Source organism: Sinocyclocheilus anshuiensis, unplaced genomic scaffold, assembly GCF_001515605.1.
Source record: "Sinocyclocheilus anshuiensis isolate Anshui unplaced genomic scaffold, SAMN03320099.WGS_v1.1 scaffold23, whole genome shotgun sequence".
In the NCBI taxonomy this organism is placed as follows: Eukaryota; Metazoa; Chordata; class Actinopteri; order Cypriniformes; family Cyprinidae; genus Sinocyclocheilus; species Sinocyclocheilus anshuiensis.
This window is the reverse complement of record NW_015552545.1, coordinates 182,105-201,840: the sequence shown is the minus strand read 5'-3', so window position 1 is coordinate 201,840 and position 19,736 is coordinate 182,105. Positions and strand designations below refer to the sequence as shown.

The 19,736-nt window shown below is 36.3% G+C and overlaps 1 pseudogene; it reads left to right on the top strand.

Annotated features, from left to right (window-relative positions):
• The first annotated feature begins 2,800 nt into the window (after positions 1–2,800).
• LOC107664026 (MAM and LDL-receptor class A domain-containing protein 1-like) overlaps positions 2,801–19,736 on the top strand; it is a 21,038-nt pseudogene continuing 4,102 nt past the window's right edge.

The window sequence follows — 19,736 nt, the reverse complement described above, 5'->3', positions numbered from 1 at the left end:
TCAAAAATGGTAAAACTCAACTGTTTAACTCTAGGGGAGTTGGAAAATGAGCCATTTTCAAAAATAGTGGAGTGTTCCTTTAAGAGTGCACTGGCCATGAGAGATGACATCGTGGAGGATATTGTCGGACCTACACACACATTTCACAAGGAAAGTTAACGTGCAAGTTATCAGCCCAGAATTCTCATCTGAATTGCACGTGTTTCCACTTTCACATGCAAATGACTTGTTGCAATATGATAACTTTCCGGCATCAATTCTAGTAGGGTAAACCGTAATTACGCTTTCGAAACTGTTTGTTTTTCCCTGCCATCATTAGCTGAAGTTGTGTGTGAACAAGAAGCGGATGCAGAGTGTGAGTTGCTCCATCTGTCACACAGCCAGAGAGAGAGAGATTCTCCGGTACAGCTGCCCGCAGATGAGCCTGCCTATAAATCGGCCTAATATGCAGCACAATCAGCCGATGCCGATTAATTTAAAAATACAAAAAATCGGCGATTAATCGGCTGGCCAATCAATCAGTCAACCTCTAGTCTACACTAGTGGTCGTGGGTTTCCTCTTTTACCCTTTGTGCTTTGTATACACCGGAAGAACGCTATCTATTGGAGTCGCATAAACTGTGTCCTTTAACATGCCAAGGAGCTTAAGAATGGTCAAAGGTTGCAAATAGTTATGTTCAAAGATTCCTTTAATTTATTGTTTCTTGGAACTAGTTTCCCTCCAGACACATTATTGAAGTAAGATATCCAAGTATCTAGTGCTGCTTGCTCAATAACCCTGTAGTGTCTGTTGAAATCATGGTTGTGCTTTACAAGTACCCAAACCAGGGTGTATTTTTGCACCTGTTTTGAGCTTTTTTACTTGTATCTTGTACTTTATTCAGTGCTACTTATGGTGCATTCAAGTCACGTCGGATAGATCGTATTTACGAGTTGAACGCACATAAACGCCACCACAAAGTCGTTATTACGAGTGGGAAACTCAAAATTTTCTTTAAGCCCCAAGTTTCCGAGTTGGGGGCGTGTCAATGAGAAACATGGCGGAATCGATGAATGCAACGTCTGTAGTTGACGGTAAAAATTTTTTAAAATTTGTAGTTTAGTTGCCCTATAAACTTAAATTGGTCATGTTCTTGTTACGCAGCTAGTTAATGAAATCCAAGTAAAAAAATGCTATCATTTATCAGTGTTTTTCGATTTTTTACTGTAGAACTGCATGTCTGACATAGGGAGACAGAGATTGCCAAAGTAAAACATAAATCACAATACTTATAGGTATTAAGCAGTGACATTGTCAGGCTTTTTATTTACAAAAAATAAGCTTTTTGAATGTGGCAGGATTGTAATATAACAATTAATAACAAGTTTTTATGCGATACAGATTAAAGTGGCCTCATAAATTACTTTTTAAAAATATTAAAAACGCAAAACACACCTGATGCGAATTCTTTGCTCTTCATTTTCTATAAGCAGAGTTAACAGACCCTGTTGTATTTTCTTGTAATTTATTAAAAGGTACACCACCATCTTGTGCCGACTAAACTGACTTGAACGCACCTGACGTCGTAATTACGACTTGTCAACTCGTAAGTACGAACGTCCCAGGAGGACTTGAACGCAGCATTAATCTTGCACGACTTAAAGCCCTTTAAACATTTAGCACATGATTATCCATTCTTTTTTTTTTTTCAGTGAAGGCTATTGATGTAATTATAAAAGCACTAGAGAAAAGTTCACTCAGATCTTGCGGCTAGTGCAGTAAACCATAATATCATGGAGTACGGAAGTATTCAAAGTTATGCAAGTCTTAGAGAGGCTGTTTTTATTACCATTTTAACAAATGAAACACGTTTGCTTTGCAATATTTATCTTACTTTCTGAAATTTTAGATATAACTTCAGCATATAAGTAGCATAAATTAAAGATTATTCTCACCAGGTGAGTACACAAAAGAAACAATAAGGACCCATTTTCAACAGCTGTTCAAATGCCATTAGTACTGACTGTAGTACGGCTGTACACTGTAAAAAAATGTCACCCCTTTCAACTTAAAAACGTGTAAGTTTTGTGGCTGCCTTAAAATTTTAAGTTAAATCAACTTAAAAGTACAAGTAATTTCAACTCACTAATTTAAATCTTGCCTAGTGCTGAATTGTTTTATTGAAGTTCATTTGACTTTACAATATTTGCTGTTTCAACTTAAGTTCAAAATTTTTAACATTAATTTTCTAGTTATGATAATGTAAACTTTATTTTAGATCCAGATAAAAAAATATACTACATTTGTTTGAAACATTTAAAATGTATTTTTTTCTTGCAGTGCTTATAAACAGGGTTTTAATATTAAGAACAGTACACAACCTGCCTGTGCATGCTAATGTGTGAATGCCAGTATATGTATACAACAAGGGCACAAAAGTAGCAAAAAACTGCCAAGAAAGTGTCATACAAAGCTGAAAATACACTCATACCTCATGGGAAACAAACACTGAGAAAAGCTTGTTTATGAGTTAAAGTAACTTAAAAACATAAGTTGTCATGGCTTTTTCATCATATAATTTTTTACAGTGTACAGTATTACATACGCTAGAAACTGATAAGGGTCTGAATATCCACCTTAGCTACAGCATAGTAATGTGCGGCAATGTGATAATAATTCATATTGTTAATATTATTATATCCATAGGCTTTTTCCTGAGTGCACAGCTGTGGAAGTACCCCAAAGGCAGTAGAGGCAGCATACTGACGGATGTTAATCAACCGACCTCTGAGCACGGAGAGTGTTTGATGTTCTGGAACCATGAATGGACGAAACGTGGGTTCTCTAAACATCTATGTCCAAGAGCTGCAAGGTGCCAGATCTCAAATGCCAGTGTGGAGTGCAAGTGGAGATCAAGGAGAACACTGGAGACACGGCAGAGCAACGGTCATAAGTCCTCACAGCCCATATAAGGTGCGGCGTGAATGTAATGCAACATTTTTCAGTTACTGATTCCATTGTAGAAACGCATTACTAGTAGCCAGACATGCTTAATTTATTGTAGGAGTGAAATTGTCTATAGGGTGGTTTCAATGAAAAGAGTAGGCTACTATTTGGCTGGTCATGTGATCTTAAATGTAAAAAAAAAAAAAAAAAAGATTAGGCTACCTAATATAATTTTAAACATTTTTAAATGATTTTATTTAAATATTTATGTTGTAATACTTGTTTAAGAACTCTTCCTTTCTAACATGCTAAAATGCGATTTAAATGATATTACTGGTAGGTTTTTGGCCCATTGCAGATGGCAGAGCTTCTGATTATGTTCTTTGCTTGCTTTAAATAGCAATAGGAATAGGGATGTCAATCCCGTGGCAAAAACAGAGAAACAAATAGAGACATAAGTTAGTGTTTTATGGTCAGCCTCTGATTTTCTGCTTGGATAACAGATCCTATTTGAAGCAGTGGTTGGAGATGAGCAGAAGCATGATGTTGCTATTGATGATATAGCAATCCTAAATTACCCTTGCCCACCTCATGGTAAGTCTTTGTCTTTCATAATCACAAGATTATTATATATTTTTTTGCATTAGTTCTTGTAGCAGTGAAGTGATTAATTAATTTCTATTCACCCCACAAAGCTCCTGACAACAATGTTATAACATCTAAATGAAACAGTGCACATTATTTTCCTCAGGGTTTTGTGATTTTGAGATGGACATGTGTGGATGGTTGAATACTTATGTCAATGTCTCCAGTATTGACTGGAGCTGGACCTCTGGAACCAGTGCTAGGTGAGAGGCTGATGCACAAAAACACGTCACACCATCAGATACTTGGCGGTATTTGACTTAAACTTCACTGTTTTCAGATTGTGTTTGAAGTCGTGCGTAAATTCTTAGACTCAGGAGTCATTGCGTTGGATGACATCTATATCAGGAGGAACACACGCTGCTCTGATCTTACCCCAACAACACATGCACCCACAACCGAGCCCACCTCTCCACCTGCCTCCCCAATGGACTGCAACTTTCAGGAGGGTAAGAGATGAATGAGCAAAACATAGATGTGTACTACATATATAAGTCTACATATATATACTACATATGTGTGTTTATTATGAACCGTTTGCTAAATATTCCAGATGTTTGCTTGTAGGACTATGTGACTGGGTCCAGGAGACAGATGATGGATTTGATTGGTCCCATCAGATGGGTGGACAGGTGAATGAACCATTGCTAGGACCTTTATATGACCACACCTTAAAAAACTACAATGGTAAGATTCATTATTTCACCCTTTAGTGGGCAGAGCAGATCAGTCTGTAATATTTTATTATACATCTTCATCTTTTCTCTTGCAGGGTTTTATCTTATTGTAAATATGCCTGGAGAACATGAAACCAGCGAGGCAGCTGTCATTTCATTTAAATGCTGATGATAATTCAGAGCACTGACGTCTGTATTGGATTCTGGTACTACATGTTAGGAGCATCTCTTGGAAACTTAGATCTACTTATTGAGATGGTACGTTGAACATGGAATGTCTTCTTGCTGTCACTGCTTATGAATCTTAAGCTTGTTTGGATGATAGCTTTTTTTAAAGTTAAATGATATCTTATGTAGAAATAAGACATACTGAGTATTTTCTATATACTGTAGCTAGGGAAAATGTATGATTGCATAGCAGTAAATTACGTTTTATCTTTTTATTTAGACACAATATTTATGTTTTCTTAGCAAAATTGCATAAAATACTAATATTACTTAAAACAATAAAAATAACTATTAGCCAATGGGATGTATTTTTGAAAGACAACTCGTATGCTCATATAGGCTGCTTACAAAAACCTTCATCAAGTACAAACAACATCATAAGACGTTTTTCCACAATGTTATGAGAATGTATATCATATATTAATAAAGTTATAAGAACGTTCCATAAACATTACTTTAAAAATATTTTGTCCTAACATATATATATATATATATATATATATATATATATATATATATTTAAACATGTAAATTATTCCTGTGACTGGTAGCAGCCATTACTCGAGTTTTCAGTATCTCATGATCATTCAGAAATCATTCTAATATGCTGATTTAGTGCTCAGGAAACATTGCTTATTATTACCAATGCAATGTTGTGCTGTTTATTATTTTTGTTTAAACCATGATAGCATTTTTTCAGGATTCTTTGATGAAGAGACATTTCAAAAGGACAGCATTTGTTTGAAATAGAAACTTTTCGTAACATTATAATTGTTTTTCCTGTCACTTGTTACTTTAATTATAATATAATTATAATATACTTTAACTTCAATTATAATATGCTGTATTTATATTAGCTGTATAAAACTCGTTTTTTTTATTAGTATTCCTTTTTAAAGTTGTTTCAAAGCAAGTTCAGATAATTTTTTACTGTAAAACAAGACAAAAAGTAATTTTTGTCATGTAAAAACATTAGTATTGCTGGTTTTAGAAAACTATGGAAACCACCACATGTACAAGAAAAGGTACCCAGACCTCTGAGTGGCCGAACGCACAAGTCTCCATTAGTACTGCAGATGTTGATCGAGTAAGAGAGGCCTCCTGACATGTTGTCTAAATCTCAATCCACATTTGTACATATTTACCAACAAAACAACAATTCGAGCATGATTATCACCTTGTACAGGTGAAGTCCTTAGGGAACAGAGCAGCAGGAGGCAGCGGCTTCATAGCCATCGATGACCTCAGAGTGACTGCAGGAGCCTGTGTGGAACACAGTGAGTCAAAGCATTCAAAGCATCTTATCTAATTATCAGACATTCTCAGCTATTAAAGTCCTCCTGTGTGATGTCTCTCCCAAAGACCTGTGTGGATTCGAGTCTCCCTCGCTTTGTGGCTTTGAGCCCGATGTCACTGACAGCTCTATCTGGCTCCATGTGGATGGCAGCAGTGGCCATAATGACCATACATACAGAACTGAACTTAGTGAGTAACAACCGTTTTTGTTGTAAAATGTTTTTTTTGTCATGTAATGACCCATGTCATGTATTTATGTCACATGACAGGCCATTCAATGGCTGTGCTTGGAGCCAAACTTGAGAGACCAGAGGTCTCAAATCTTCTAACACCAGAGTATAGCCCATCTACAGAGTCCTGCATACAGTTCTGGTATGCTTGTTTCTCTAAACTAATAATCTTGTATCTGTCCATGATGGGACCGATTTGTAGTTAAGCTCTGTCTCAGCCTTGATAGTCAGTTTCAGAATGTTCAGTATGATGTTTTGATAAAGCCTGTTTGTAGGTATTGGCTGTCTGCAGGCTCAGGTGATTCACTCTCAGTACATGTTCTTCTGAATGGAGAGCTGGGTCCAGCACTCTGGTCTCTTTCTGGAGCATCTTCTGATAGTTAGGAGGTGGCAGAGGTCACTGTGTCGTCTCCCTCTGAATTCAGAGTGAGTTTTTTCTTTTTCTAAGATGTATTTGAGTAAAACATGACAGTATTTTCATTTTACAAGCATTCTCATATTGTTATCAAACTTGTATGACTTTGTCTTCTGGAAAACACACACACACAAGGAGACATTTTGAAGCCATACAATAGCTTTGAGTGAAAAAGTGTTAAAAATTTTAAAGGGATAGTTCACCCAGAAATGAAAATTCTGTCATCATTTATTCACCCTCGTGTCATTCCGATTTTTTTTTTTAATTCTGTGGAACGCAAAAGAAGAAGAATGTTGGTGACCAAGCAGTTGTGGTTCCCTTTGACTTCCGTTGTATGGGAAAAATACAGTGGAAGTAAATAGGAACCAAAACTGTTCCACACAGGTTTGGAATGACATGAAGTTGAGTAAATCGTGATAGAATTTCATTTTGGATAGACCATCACTTTAAGTTGCTTTTCACTGATCATTTTAATATCCACCCTAGCCAAGTAGCAATTTTTGAATTAATAATTGAATCAGATCGAATTAATTAGCAAATCAGTTCACAGAACTGGTCTCAATTATTAATCACAGCTTTCTTCTGTGCTTATTATTGGCTGAAATTTCATATTCATTTCTGGGTCATAAAGGGTCATACATTTTTTATCTTTACCTGATTCAGTCTCTCCTTCTCCTTACTTTTTCAAAATATTATTTTCAGAGTAACAAACAAAACTGCCTACCACATGCAGTTCCTGCATTTTAATATTCTCAGTTATGAAAGAAGTATACTGTATGTGTTTTTTTTCTGCATTTATTCATGATTTTGCATTCACATACAGGTGGCATTCAGAGCAGAGCTCAGTGCAAACTCTGAGTCATTTGTTCTTCTGGATGATGTCTCAGTTAAAACTGGAGCATGTTCCCCAACAGGAAGTTGTGATTTTGAGTCAGGAAAGTGTACATGGCTAAATGTTGCTAATGGTGTCATAGATGAATATGACTGGATTCATGCAGACGGTCTCTACAGAGGTCCTTTGGTCGATTACACTACTCACACTGCAGATGGTGAGAACTGGAAAAAAAAAACAGTGATCTCCCTGATCTATTATGTTTGTTGATATTGCAAACATTTTTTCACAAGTCAAATGAGACAGCAGGACAGCTTATTAGACACAACACATGATGATCATTGATTTTTCCTGTTTCTCTTTTAGGCAAATTTCTTTTGAGTCCATCTCAGAGGAACACACAAGGCCAAAAGTGCCAGCAGTTCTGTGCTGATCTCAGAAAAGATCCAGGCAACCAGTGACTCCTGTTTTGAGTTCTGGTACCAAATGAATGGAAGGTCTGCTCTTGCTTTCCCAACTTTTTGCCTCTGCTAAAGACACCCTCTCTGAGAAGGGTGTGCAGGAACATACTGGACTGTCAGGTGTGATTAATGCAGTTTTTATGGTGCACTTTTCTATTGGCAGTGACCCTGGGATCCCTAGAGTGCTATTAGATTCAGGTGCAACAGAGCAAGAACTGTTGTTTGAAACACAGATCACTGGTGGGAACAACTGGAAAAATGTCTCTGTCACTATAGCTGAGACCAAACCCTTTCAGGTGTGAAATACATCTATTTGGAAAGCCTTCATATTATATCCACTTGTAATCGTGCCATGTAATATTCGTAAACCTTGATTATCAGATTCATATAGAGGCTCAAACGGGCAGTGAGGGATACATCGCTGTGGATGAGATTAGGCTAAAAAATGGGCCATGTAAAGGTAAACTGCCTTTCTACTCGGTGAAAAAATAGTTTCGTATTATCAAGCATTATTTGAGGGATGGTTAATGTTTTTATTGATTAACATTCAGACATCAGTGTGGAAGGTGGAGTGTTTGTTGGCTGTGACTTCGAGACAGGCACCTGTGAATGGAAAGATATCAGTGTTGGGCAGTTTGTTTGGGAGAGGGACCAGAATGGTACAACAGCTATCCCGGAATAGAACTATTACTTTTTTCATGTACCATTCAAAAATGTTGGTATAGGTAAGATTTGTTTTTTATATATTTTTTGAAAGACGTCTCTTATGGTTACCAACGATGCAGCTGTGGATGAGATTAGGCTAAAAAATGGGCCATGTAAAGGTAAACTGCCTTTCTACTCGGTGAAAAAATAGTTTCGTATTATCAAGCATTATTTGAGGGATGGTTAATGTTTTTATTGATTAACATTCAGACATCAGTGTGGAAGGTGGAGTGTTTGTTGGCTGTGACTTCGAGACAGGCACCTGTGAATGGAAAGATATCAGTGTTGGGCAGTTTGTTTGGGAGAGGGACCAGAATGGTACAACAGCTATCCCGGAATAGAACTATTACTTTTTTCATGTACCATTCAAAAATGTTGGTATAGGTAAGATTTGTTTTTTATATATTTTTTGAAAGACGTCTCTTATGGTTACCGACGATGCATTTATTTGATAAAAAATACAGTAAAAACAGTAATATTATGAAATAATATTACAATTCTAAGTAACTGTTTTCTATTTAAATATTTAAAAAATTACAGTTTTTCCTGTGTTGTCAAAGTTGAATTTTCAGCAGCCATTACTTCAGTCTTCAGTGTCACATGATCCTTTAGAATTCATTCTAATATGCAAATTTAGTGCTCAAAAAATATTTATTATTATTATCAAAGTTGAAAACAGTTTTGCCACTTAATATTTTTCTGGAAACAGTGATACGTTTTTTTTCTAGGTTTCCTTAACACAGTGGTTCTCTAACTTTTTCTTTAAACAAATCTCAAGTATATGTATATATCATCAAAATAAAAATAAAAAAGTTAATGATAATATTTAATGAAACAGACAAAAAAAATCTTACGTAATTTTAGTATTGTAAGTGCAAATTATATTTGGGTTCGAAATAGCATTGAATAAAAATATTCATGGAGTCAATGATATCAAATCATGACAGCAACAAACTGAACTGGAATAAATGAAATTACAATGAATACCCTTATTAGTACAGCTTAAAAGAAACAAAACTGTATGTACCCACATATGGGTTTATTGGAGCATTTTAGACCATATGGCATGCCACACAGGGATTTTTTTATTTAATTATTTTTTATAACCAGTTCTTTGAAATGAACTGATTTGAGGTACTAAGTCAGAATTCCCATAATATGTAATCCAAAAACAGAATGTTATCAGTGTCATATAATTAAAAAACTTGTACTTTTTAGGCTGGTACATGACGGAAGAAGCCAGTCATGGTGAGCAAAACAGCTATGCTGCTCTACAGAGTCCTGCCATGAAAGAGGCCAGCAATGAGTGTCTGCTTGAATTCTACTACCACATGTTTGGAGAGGGTAAGACAATAATGCGTACAATAATGAGACTTTACAGTACTTCTGGTAATACGAAAATATTTATTCTGTAGTTCATTTTTCTGCATTATCTCGTCTTTGCCAGGCATTGGGGAACTGAAGGTGTTTCTCCAGGAGGGCCCAAGGAGGACACCCTTGTGGTGGATGTCTGGTAAACATGGAGATGAGTGGCATCGGGCAGAGTTGAGTGTGGGTCGCACACATCAAGTTTTCACTCTCCTCTTTGAGGCTACCAGAACCTACAGTGAGCTCGGGGACATTGCTATAGATGACATCTTCAACTGCTCTCTGCCAGGCAGGTTACGAACACATTAACATATTCTGACTGATAAATCAGTTTTGAAAACACTCAGCTCACTTTAACCTTAACCATGGCATGTAATGGGCCAAGACATTCGTACATCATCCATTATTTCTTCTTCAGAGCCTCATGAATCTTGTCAAGAGGGAATATTCACATGTTCCAACAATGTGTGTGTGTGGAGCCGAACAGAGTGTGTGACTACGGCGATAACTGCGGTGATGGCACGGATTTGAAAAATTTGGACAGAGTGTGATGTCTGTTTAAACAATCAAAAATATGGTTCGGTCAGGGCCTCATAATTTTTGAGCTGTAAAGGGACAGCTATGAATTACGCAGGACAGTTGCATAGTATGAGGAACTGTACTGTATCTTGCTTTTTTGTTGGCCTAGATGTAAAGGGTTTTACCCATCGCTGCAGTTTTGAGCATGGCATGTGCTCGTGGGAGAAGAGTGACTTGAAAGCTGGCTGGATTTTGCAGAAAGGAGAACAGGCCTGGCCTAAGCATGGACCACCAAGAGATCACACCAGCAATACTGCAGCAGGTACACCAATACCTCTTCAAAATTAAGCACATACACTACCCTTCAAAAGTTCGTGGTCAGTAAGATTTTTTTGGAAGAAATACTTTAATTCAGAAAGGGCATGTTAAATTGATCAAAAGTGGTAATAAAGACATTTATAATGTTACAGAAGTTTTCTGTTTCAAATAAATGCACTTTCTGTTAATCAAAGAATCCTGAAAAATCACAAAGAATTAATCAGCAAAATTGTTTTCCACATTGATAATAATAAGAAATGTTTCTTCAGCATATTAAAGTTATTTCTGAAGGCTCATGTGACACTGACGACTGGAGTAATGTCTGATGAAAGTTCATCTTAACAAGTGAACTTTAAAAAGTTAATCTTAAAGGTTATCTGAAAGTTCATCTGAAAGTTCATTTTAAAATTACATTTTAAAATATATTTATATAGAAAACAGCCGTTTGGAATTGTAATCATGTTTCACACTATTACTGCTTTACTGTATTTTTAATTAAATAAACGCAGCCTTGGTGAGCATAAGTGACTTCTTTAAAAATGATTTACTGACCAAGCTTAGTGTAAATTATCCAAAAATATGGTAAACATCATTTCCAGGTCACTTACAATAGTGACACAAGGTACCCAGAGAGAATATAAACATTGGATTTTTTTTTGTTTTTATTGTTTTAGCAATATATAGAATGGTTTATGTACCACTGACAGTATTCTCCTCTTATAATGAAATGGTTGTGGCATGTTCCAGGTCATTACATTACTTTAGCACATGATCTGGGTGAGATCCAGACAGCAGAGATCACCTGTAGCACTCTGCTTCCCAGCACTGATTGCAACGTGAGTCATTGTGCAGTCATGTGTCAATCAAATAATGAAACGCACAGCCTCTTTCATATGCACTGATGCACCTTGTTCTTGCAGGTGAGATTCTACCACTATTCTCATGGTGAAAACAGCACAAATGCCAGGGTAGTCATCATACTAAGGACACTTCGTAATGGAGATGATGACCGTATACTTTGGGACAAGACTGTGACACAGAGCTTCCTCTGGCACAGAGCGGAAGTCACCTTTTCTACCTCAGTTAAGAGCAAGGTAAGTGATTTTTACAGTATATGTGTCATTTACATCATTTCATGCCTTAGATAGGCTACTGTAATCATAAGGATGCAAAAGAAGTAAATCTGACTCAACTTTATTTTCAGATTGTCTTCCAGTATGTGGTAAACAGTGAGGCTCATGCATCACAGACAGCGGTGGATGATGTTTCCTTCTCTGTGACATGTGCTCATGATCCAGAAAACAGTGAGCTGCCGGTCACACCTAGTCAACAATAACAGCAGCTACAGCAACAACACCAATGACTGATGCTGCTTCAGCTTCACCAACAGTCAATCCTTGTAAGGTCTGGACATTTCAGCTGTAACTCAACTGTATGTTGTATACACTGACTTTACTATGTACAAATATGAAGTGTGAATATGTGCCATAGTCTAATTTTTGCTCCTTTACTTTTTGACAAAAGCATTGTGAAACCTGTATTATTTTGCTAAGACACTTGGTTTGTCAAATTCAGGAGAATGAGTTTCACTGCTGGCAGTCAGATGATGTAACATGCATTGCAGCTGGTGCTCAGTGTAATTATATCCTAGACTGCCCTCTAGGGGAAGATGAAGAAACATGCGGTGAGTCATTCATTCATTCATTCATTCATTTTAGCGAGAATAGAAGTAAAAAATAAAATATAATTGTCAAACTAAATTCTAAATATTCTAAAGATCAAATAGACCTAAAAGTATATGGGGGAAAAAAACTGGTATTTTATTTTATTTTATGATAAAACATTTGTCATTCACTGTAGACATGGACAGCAATGTTCAGAACAGCAATGACAAACAGATGTTTATAAAAGTGTTTTTAATTTAATTTAATAAAATGTAATGTAATTATTTAATTTCATTTAATTATTTAATTTCATTATTTTCTTTTCTTTTCTTTTTTTTTGTTTCTTTTTATTTTTTTGTCATTGTGTTCTTTTTTTTAGCCTAAAATGCCTTTTACTTTAGCCTTTAAAAAAAAAAAAAAAAACCTCAGCTTCACTGCACACTATAACTGGCTATTTTACATATCTATAACTATTGAGCTATACTGTATATATATACAGTATATATATATATATATATATATATATATAATTATTGTATTCTATTATTATATATTAATATAATTATTATATATTAAATATTCTATTATTTTTAAATGTATGTATACTATTTATTAGTAGTAGTAGTAGTAGTAGTATGATTGTTGTTGTTGTTATAGTGTCTCTCTAGGTCCATGCAGTTTTGAGAATGGACAGTGTCAATGGAGTGATATAAGTGTGGGTCCTAACAAATGGCAATGGGTGAAGGCCTCAACCAACACAGACCTGCCCACAGACCTGGAACAGGTAATTCAAGGCTACATCAATCCATTAACAATTACATAACAAAATAAATACAATTAATCTTTTTTTTCTTTTTACCCTTTACATCTCCTCAGGGCATTACATGCAGATGTATATCATGGATCCATCGAAGAACGAGGCTGTGTTTCAGAGTCCATCCCTGCCTATCAGCACTGCATACTGTCAGCTTCTGTGAGTTCATTTCTAATGATGATGTGCAAAACTGCTGACAAGACTACTTGTAAAACTAAAACAGACAGATACTTCCATTACACAACATTACACATGACACTGAGCTGTCCTCTTTTGTTTATCTCTTGCACACTAGGTTTCACTTCCACGTGGGTGCAGGAAGTGCAGGCAATCTCAGCGTGATCCTGCAGAAGGGTGAGGAGGCCAGGAAGCTGCTTTGGTCACGATCCAGCAGCACTTCAACTCAGTGGGTTCCAGAACACTTACCACTGGGCAAACAAGGCCAGCCTTACAGGGTATGTCAGTGTCAATGTGTGTGGGATGCAAAACACTTACACATGCAATCATGAGTCTGATCTTTAGAGATTAATCCTGTAGGATCCCTGTAGGGCTGCACGATAAATCGCATGCGATATTTAATGCGCATCTTATCAGTGAAGCCGGTTCTGTAATCAGCGGTAAATCTCCATCACCTGCGGGCTTTCACATTGAGCAGCATTAACTACACAGAGCCGTTGTTCACTGACGAGTTGCGCAAAACCACGTTCATATTCGCACGATTTTTTGCGCAGCTCGTCAGTGAACAACGGCTCTGTGTAGTTGAGATAACAACCCTGGGTTTCTGACAAGATGCGCATTAAATATCGCATGCGATTTATCGTGCAGCCCTAGATCCCTGCCTCATACACTTATTCAGGCAAGTTTTCTGCATGATTATAGACATATTTTCCCTGTGTCCCATTTAAGATAATTTTCAGCAGCCAAACCTCGCTCAGACAGGATGATTACCTGTCTGCAACTTGGACCATGGCAGGGTTCCCACGCTTCTTGAAAGTACTTGAAAGTACTTGAATTTCAGACATATGGATTCAAGGCCTGGAAAGTACTTGAAAACAAACATAGGTGTGACGCCGCTCGCATCATTCACAGTCGGGTTATTAGCAGAGAACACAGAGCAGGACTTGAATTTCAGCCCGGGATTGCGGCTATTAATAATTCTACTCATTCTACTCATTCCCGCAGGTTCCGCACTTATAACGCAATAACAGATAAAGGGATGTATCATTTGCACGTGCTTTTGAGTCTTGAGAACTCACTCGAGCGCTCTCATTTTCTGTGCGCCCACAGGTCGCGATAATGAGAGTGACAGCTTTTAATAGTAAGAGAGTTTGCAAATGTGATATTGATTTAATACAACAGTTCAGTAAACAAGTACTGCCTGATTTTTCTCTATTTCTTTAACGAAAATAGTTCCAAATATAGTAACAGCTCAGCCACTTCGCATCTCTAAAAGCAAACACAGCTGAGTTTCATTCATTCAGTGAAAGTGCGTTTTTGAACGAATCTAGTGAGTCAGTGATTCATGATTACTCATACATAAAGATTTCATTCCTGAATGAATCAGCCGTTCAAACGAATCAATTGAATGAATGACTCAGTGATAAAATCAGTGACTTACCGCCACCTGCTGGTGGATTTAGTTTCATTTTTAGCGTATAATTTCAGTTATTTAAAGGGGTCATATGATGCTGCTAAAAAGAACATTATTTTGTGTATTTGGTGTAATGAAATGTATGCCGTTTTGTTCAGTGCTGAGTTCTGCAAGCTCACGAATCCTCTCATTATAACAAACGAAGTGTAGACAGGGTGTAAATAAGAGATTCACTGTGCAGTGTAGAGCTGCGTTGATTATAATGGAACTTTGTGAGATCATGATGAACGAAGGAGAGTGACCGCTTTTAATGATTAAGGGAGTTTGCAAATGATATTGATTTAATACAACAGTTCATTAAACAAGAAGTTAATATTAAGTGATTGTCTGAACACTATTGCCTGATTTTGCTCTATTTCGTCAACGAAAATAGTTCCAAATATAGTAACAGCTCAGCCGCTGCGCATCTCTAAAAGCAAACACAGCTGAGTTTCATTCATTCAGTGAAAGTGCGTTTTTGAACGAATCTAGTGAGTCAGTGATTCATCATTACCCAATCATAAAGACAGTCACTTGCTTCATTCCTTAATGAATCAGCCGTTCTAACGAATCAATTGAATGAATGATTCAGTGATAAAATCAGCGACTTGTCGCCACCTGCTGACGGATTTAGTTTCATTTTTAGCGTATAATTTCAGTTATTTAAATCATTTAATATTTCTTTATTCAAAATGTTATATTTAAAACATTAATCTCCACATAAATGTATGAATTTAATTGCACTCATGCCACCTCTGAGCCTCATTAAATATCTGAAAATGTACCTGTGCCACCTCCGTACAAATTAATTTTTTATTAATACTAATTTCATATGATTGGTAACCTATTTGTCTTATTCTACTTCACACGGTGTGAGTTTTTTTTTATGGCTTAGTTTTAGCCCTGCTTGTTTTTAATGTTTTTATTAAATATCTGTATTGATCATATCATCGCATTATTTACTGCCATCTGCCATGCGAGCCACACATTAAAGCTTGGCGAGCCGCATGAGGCTCACGAGCCGCGCAAAGAGTAACACTGCTCTAGGTCAAAAATGAAAAAATGGGATTTACAATAAAAAGTAATTTACAAAATTAGTTTGACTTGAGTTAATTTATTAATGAGTAACGTATCTTTTGAGTGAATGTGCCCATTTTTAATGTTAAGAGGTTTTACCATGTTATTACAACATTTAACCACTTTTTATTAATTTAAAAATTGAGAAATTCTTTCAAATTTAAATATTGTACAAGAACTACAGCAAAAACCAGTTTGATGCATATTTTATCAATATTTTAGAAATTGAATTTGAATATTACCAGTACTGACTTCAGTGGATTTCATTAAATTAATTTTAACACAACTGCTCAAAACGGTCTAAATTTATGAAACCTACACATTCAAAACATTATTACTCTGAAATTTTTTATGTAAATGTTAAGTGTAAGTGAACTAAGTAATGTAAGGTCTTTCATGACACTACATATGCTGGGTAATTTGATAGGTGCTTGATATAAAATAAATGGTGCTTTAAAAAGTCCTTGAATCTGGTGTTCATGAAAGAGTGGGAACCCTGCCATGGCCCTGGATGATATCTCCTTCCACAACTGTGAGAAAGACTACCAACCTCCAGGTGGGGATGAAACCGAGATAGATTTGAGCTGCATAATGATCTTGCTTCTTCTATATGGCACAAGGTTACCCTGTTTTACCTTGCTATGGCATTAGTCTAGAAATGAATAGTGAAATATTGTGACTACTTCACACAAATGTTTTAAAGTTTCAGGTCTGTGATTTTTATTTATTTATTTTTTATGTATTTATTTATTTTTGAATACTTTAATTTAGCAAGAACACATCAAATGTATCAAAAGTGACAGTAAAGTCATTTATAATGTTACAGAATAATTCTTTTTCAAATAAATGCTGTTTTTTCTAAATCCTGAAACAAATGAATCACAAAAATATGAATCAGCACAGCTGTTTTCAACATTGATAATAAATGTTTCTTGAGCACCAAATCAGCAGATTGGAGTAATGGCTACTGAAAATTCAGCTTTGCCAGCACAGGAATAAGTTGTATTAAATAGAAAACAGTACTTTTGAAATTGTAAAATTATTCCACAATATTACTGTTTTTACTGTATTTTTGATCAAATAAATGCAGCTTTGGTAAGCTTACAAGATTTCTTATAACATCATTAAATAAAGTTATTACCGAATGCAAAACTTTTGAAAGGTAATGTGCGTTTTTAATTTGAAGTTTTGTTTCGAGCGAACCAAGCCCACATTTTGAGATCTTGTCTCACTTTTCCTGTACTCCAGACTGTTCCTTGGCCACATGCTCCTTTGAGAAGGACTTGTGTGGGTGGATCCAGGGAGCTGCAGAGGACCTTCACTGGGAGAGATAGAGCGGAACTACTGAGACCCCAAATCCAGGTCCTCCGGGTGACCACACCAGTGGAAATGGTGAGCCAACAACCATTTGCACCATATCACTATCAGCACAATCATCACATGTCTTAATTGTGTGTTTCTTGCTATATTACAGGGTATTATTTGTACATCAAGAGCTCAAGTCACAGCACAACGGGGGATACGGCTCATCTGAAGTTTCCTCTGTCTCCCCCAACTGGACCTGATGGGTATTGCTTCACATTCTGGTATCACATGTTTGGAGCAACAGTGGGATCATTAAGAATGTCTATATATGACATTTCATCCGACCTCATCACATCAGTAAGACTCACAATAATAATATTTTAGGGCATTTTATGGGTTTATCTAATTTCACATGTAAGAAATGCTTTTATAGAAAAATGTAAATGCTTTACTCTTATAGTAAATGTTTTACTATAAAATATGTTTTATAATAACCAGAATTTTTTTTTTTTTTTTGCTCCTAAAACTGTAGATGTGACAAAGGGTATATATTGCATTGGACAGAATTTTAATATCAGCACATCTTTACATTTTTATAGGTTTATGAATATAACCAACCCATAATTGTTTCAGAGGGAATTTGTGACTTTGAAAAGGGGGATTGTGATTGGATACAACAGACTGATGATGACCTGGACTGGATCCGAGTGTCAAATCTAAATAATGTCAATATCTAAATCTAGACCTAGTTTTGACCATACAACCAACACAGCGAGTGGATACTACTTTTATATGGAAAGTGCACCTACCCATGTGCAAGGACATACTGCTAGAATGACATCTCCTCTGCTTCAAACAGGTGAGAGAGGATCGTGTCTCTTCCAGTTAACTGTGAAATATGTAAACTATTACCTTAAGGGTCAGAAAACTCCTGTGAAAAGAGACAGTCTTCTTTTCCAGGTGATGCCAAGTGTCTCCAGCTGTGGTATTACATAGAGGGGCAGGGCACTGGGGGACCCTAAATGTGTATCAACAGTTCTCAGACAAAGATCGGCCCCTGCTGGTGACCCAGTCTGGAGAACAGGGTGGACTGTGGAGGTTTGCTCAGACTCCTCTAACCATCTCAGTGTCAAACTATAGGGTCAGTCCCTGAGTCAGCACTGTGTCTGGGGACTGATCAAAACCTCCAGCTCATATTTTCTTATTATTTCATATTATTGCAAATGATGGCCTCAAAGTAATACGCAGTTGCAGTTACTGGTTGGTACAGCAGTCACAGATCACGAGCTGCACAAATCTGTTCACTAAACTACAGTCTGTACCCTTGAGTTTAATAATGTGGAACTGCCAGTGTTGGGGGTAACACATTACAAGTAACGTGAGTTACGTAATCAGATTACTTTTTTTCAAGTAACTAGTAAAGTAACGCATTACTTTTTAATTTACAAGAGAATATCTGAGTTACTTTTTCAAATAAGTAACCCAAGTTACTTTTTTTTTCAATTTATTGATCGACCGCTCTCCTGTCCCCATGTTGAGAGAAATCAGAAGATGTTACTGTAGTTATAAAATAAATATGAATATGCATTAATTCATCTCACTCACAAAAAAAAAACAGATTTAAAAAGTAACGCAAAAGTAACGTAACGCATTACTTTCCATAAAAAGTAACTAACATAATTAGTTACTTTATTTTACCCAAATACACTATGATAAACACAATAATGTTTTATATTTTAGAGCTCACTCATTGTCAGTGAGGCAGATTTCAGTGGAAAGTGCATACACAAATCATTTAATGTGTGCGTCAGTTCATATCAGTACACAGAGAAAAGTAGCTTTAGTGAAGTGGATGGTGTGAAGCTGAAAGTTTGTTGTCACTATAAAACGCAGCCAAAATAATGCAGTTTTATTTTATAATCGTTAGATAGCCAAAAGTTACACAATGTTTTAAATATTGGTTAACTTACAATGCTTTCAAAAGTCGTTCCAACCATAAGCAAAGGTCATCAAAAACACATAACCTCATTGCTTTTGTATAGTCATGGCCAAAAGTTTTGACAGTGACATAAATTGTGTTTTGCAAAGTTTGTTGTTTCAGTATTTGTAGATTATTTTTCCACATGTTTCTATGGTATATTGAAAAACATATCTTAAGTTTTAAAGGCTTTTATTGGCAAAAAAAAAAAATGTATATATATATAAATAAAAAGAGTCAATATTTACAGTGTTGACCCTTGTTCTTCATAACCTCTGCAATTCACTCTGGCATGCTGGATATTAGCTTCTGGGCCAAATCCTGACTGATGGCATCATGGCGATCCATTCTTACCTTATTCTCTGAGTTGATCACAGTTTGTGGGCTTCTGCTTGTCTACTCGCCTTCTGAGGACTGACCACAGGTTCTCTATGGGATTGAGATCCGGGGAGTTGCCTGGCCACGGATCCAAAATTTCAGTGTAATGATGCTCGAGCCACTTCTTTATCACTCTTGCTTTGTGACATGGTGCTCCATCGTGCTGGGAAATGCACGGATCATCACCAAATTGCTCACGGATCATTGGAAGAAGTCGCTCTTACGGGACGTTTTAATACCATTCTTTATTCATGGCAGTGTTTTGGGCAG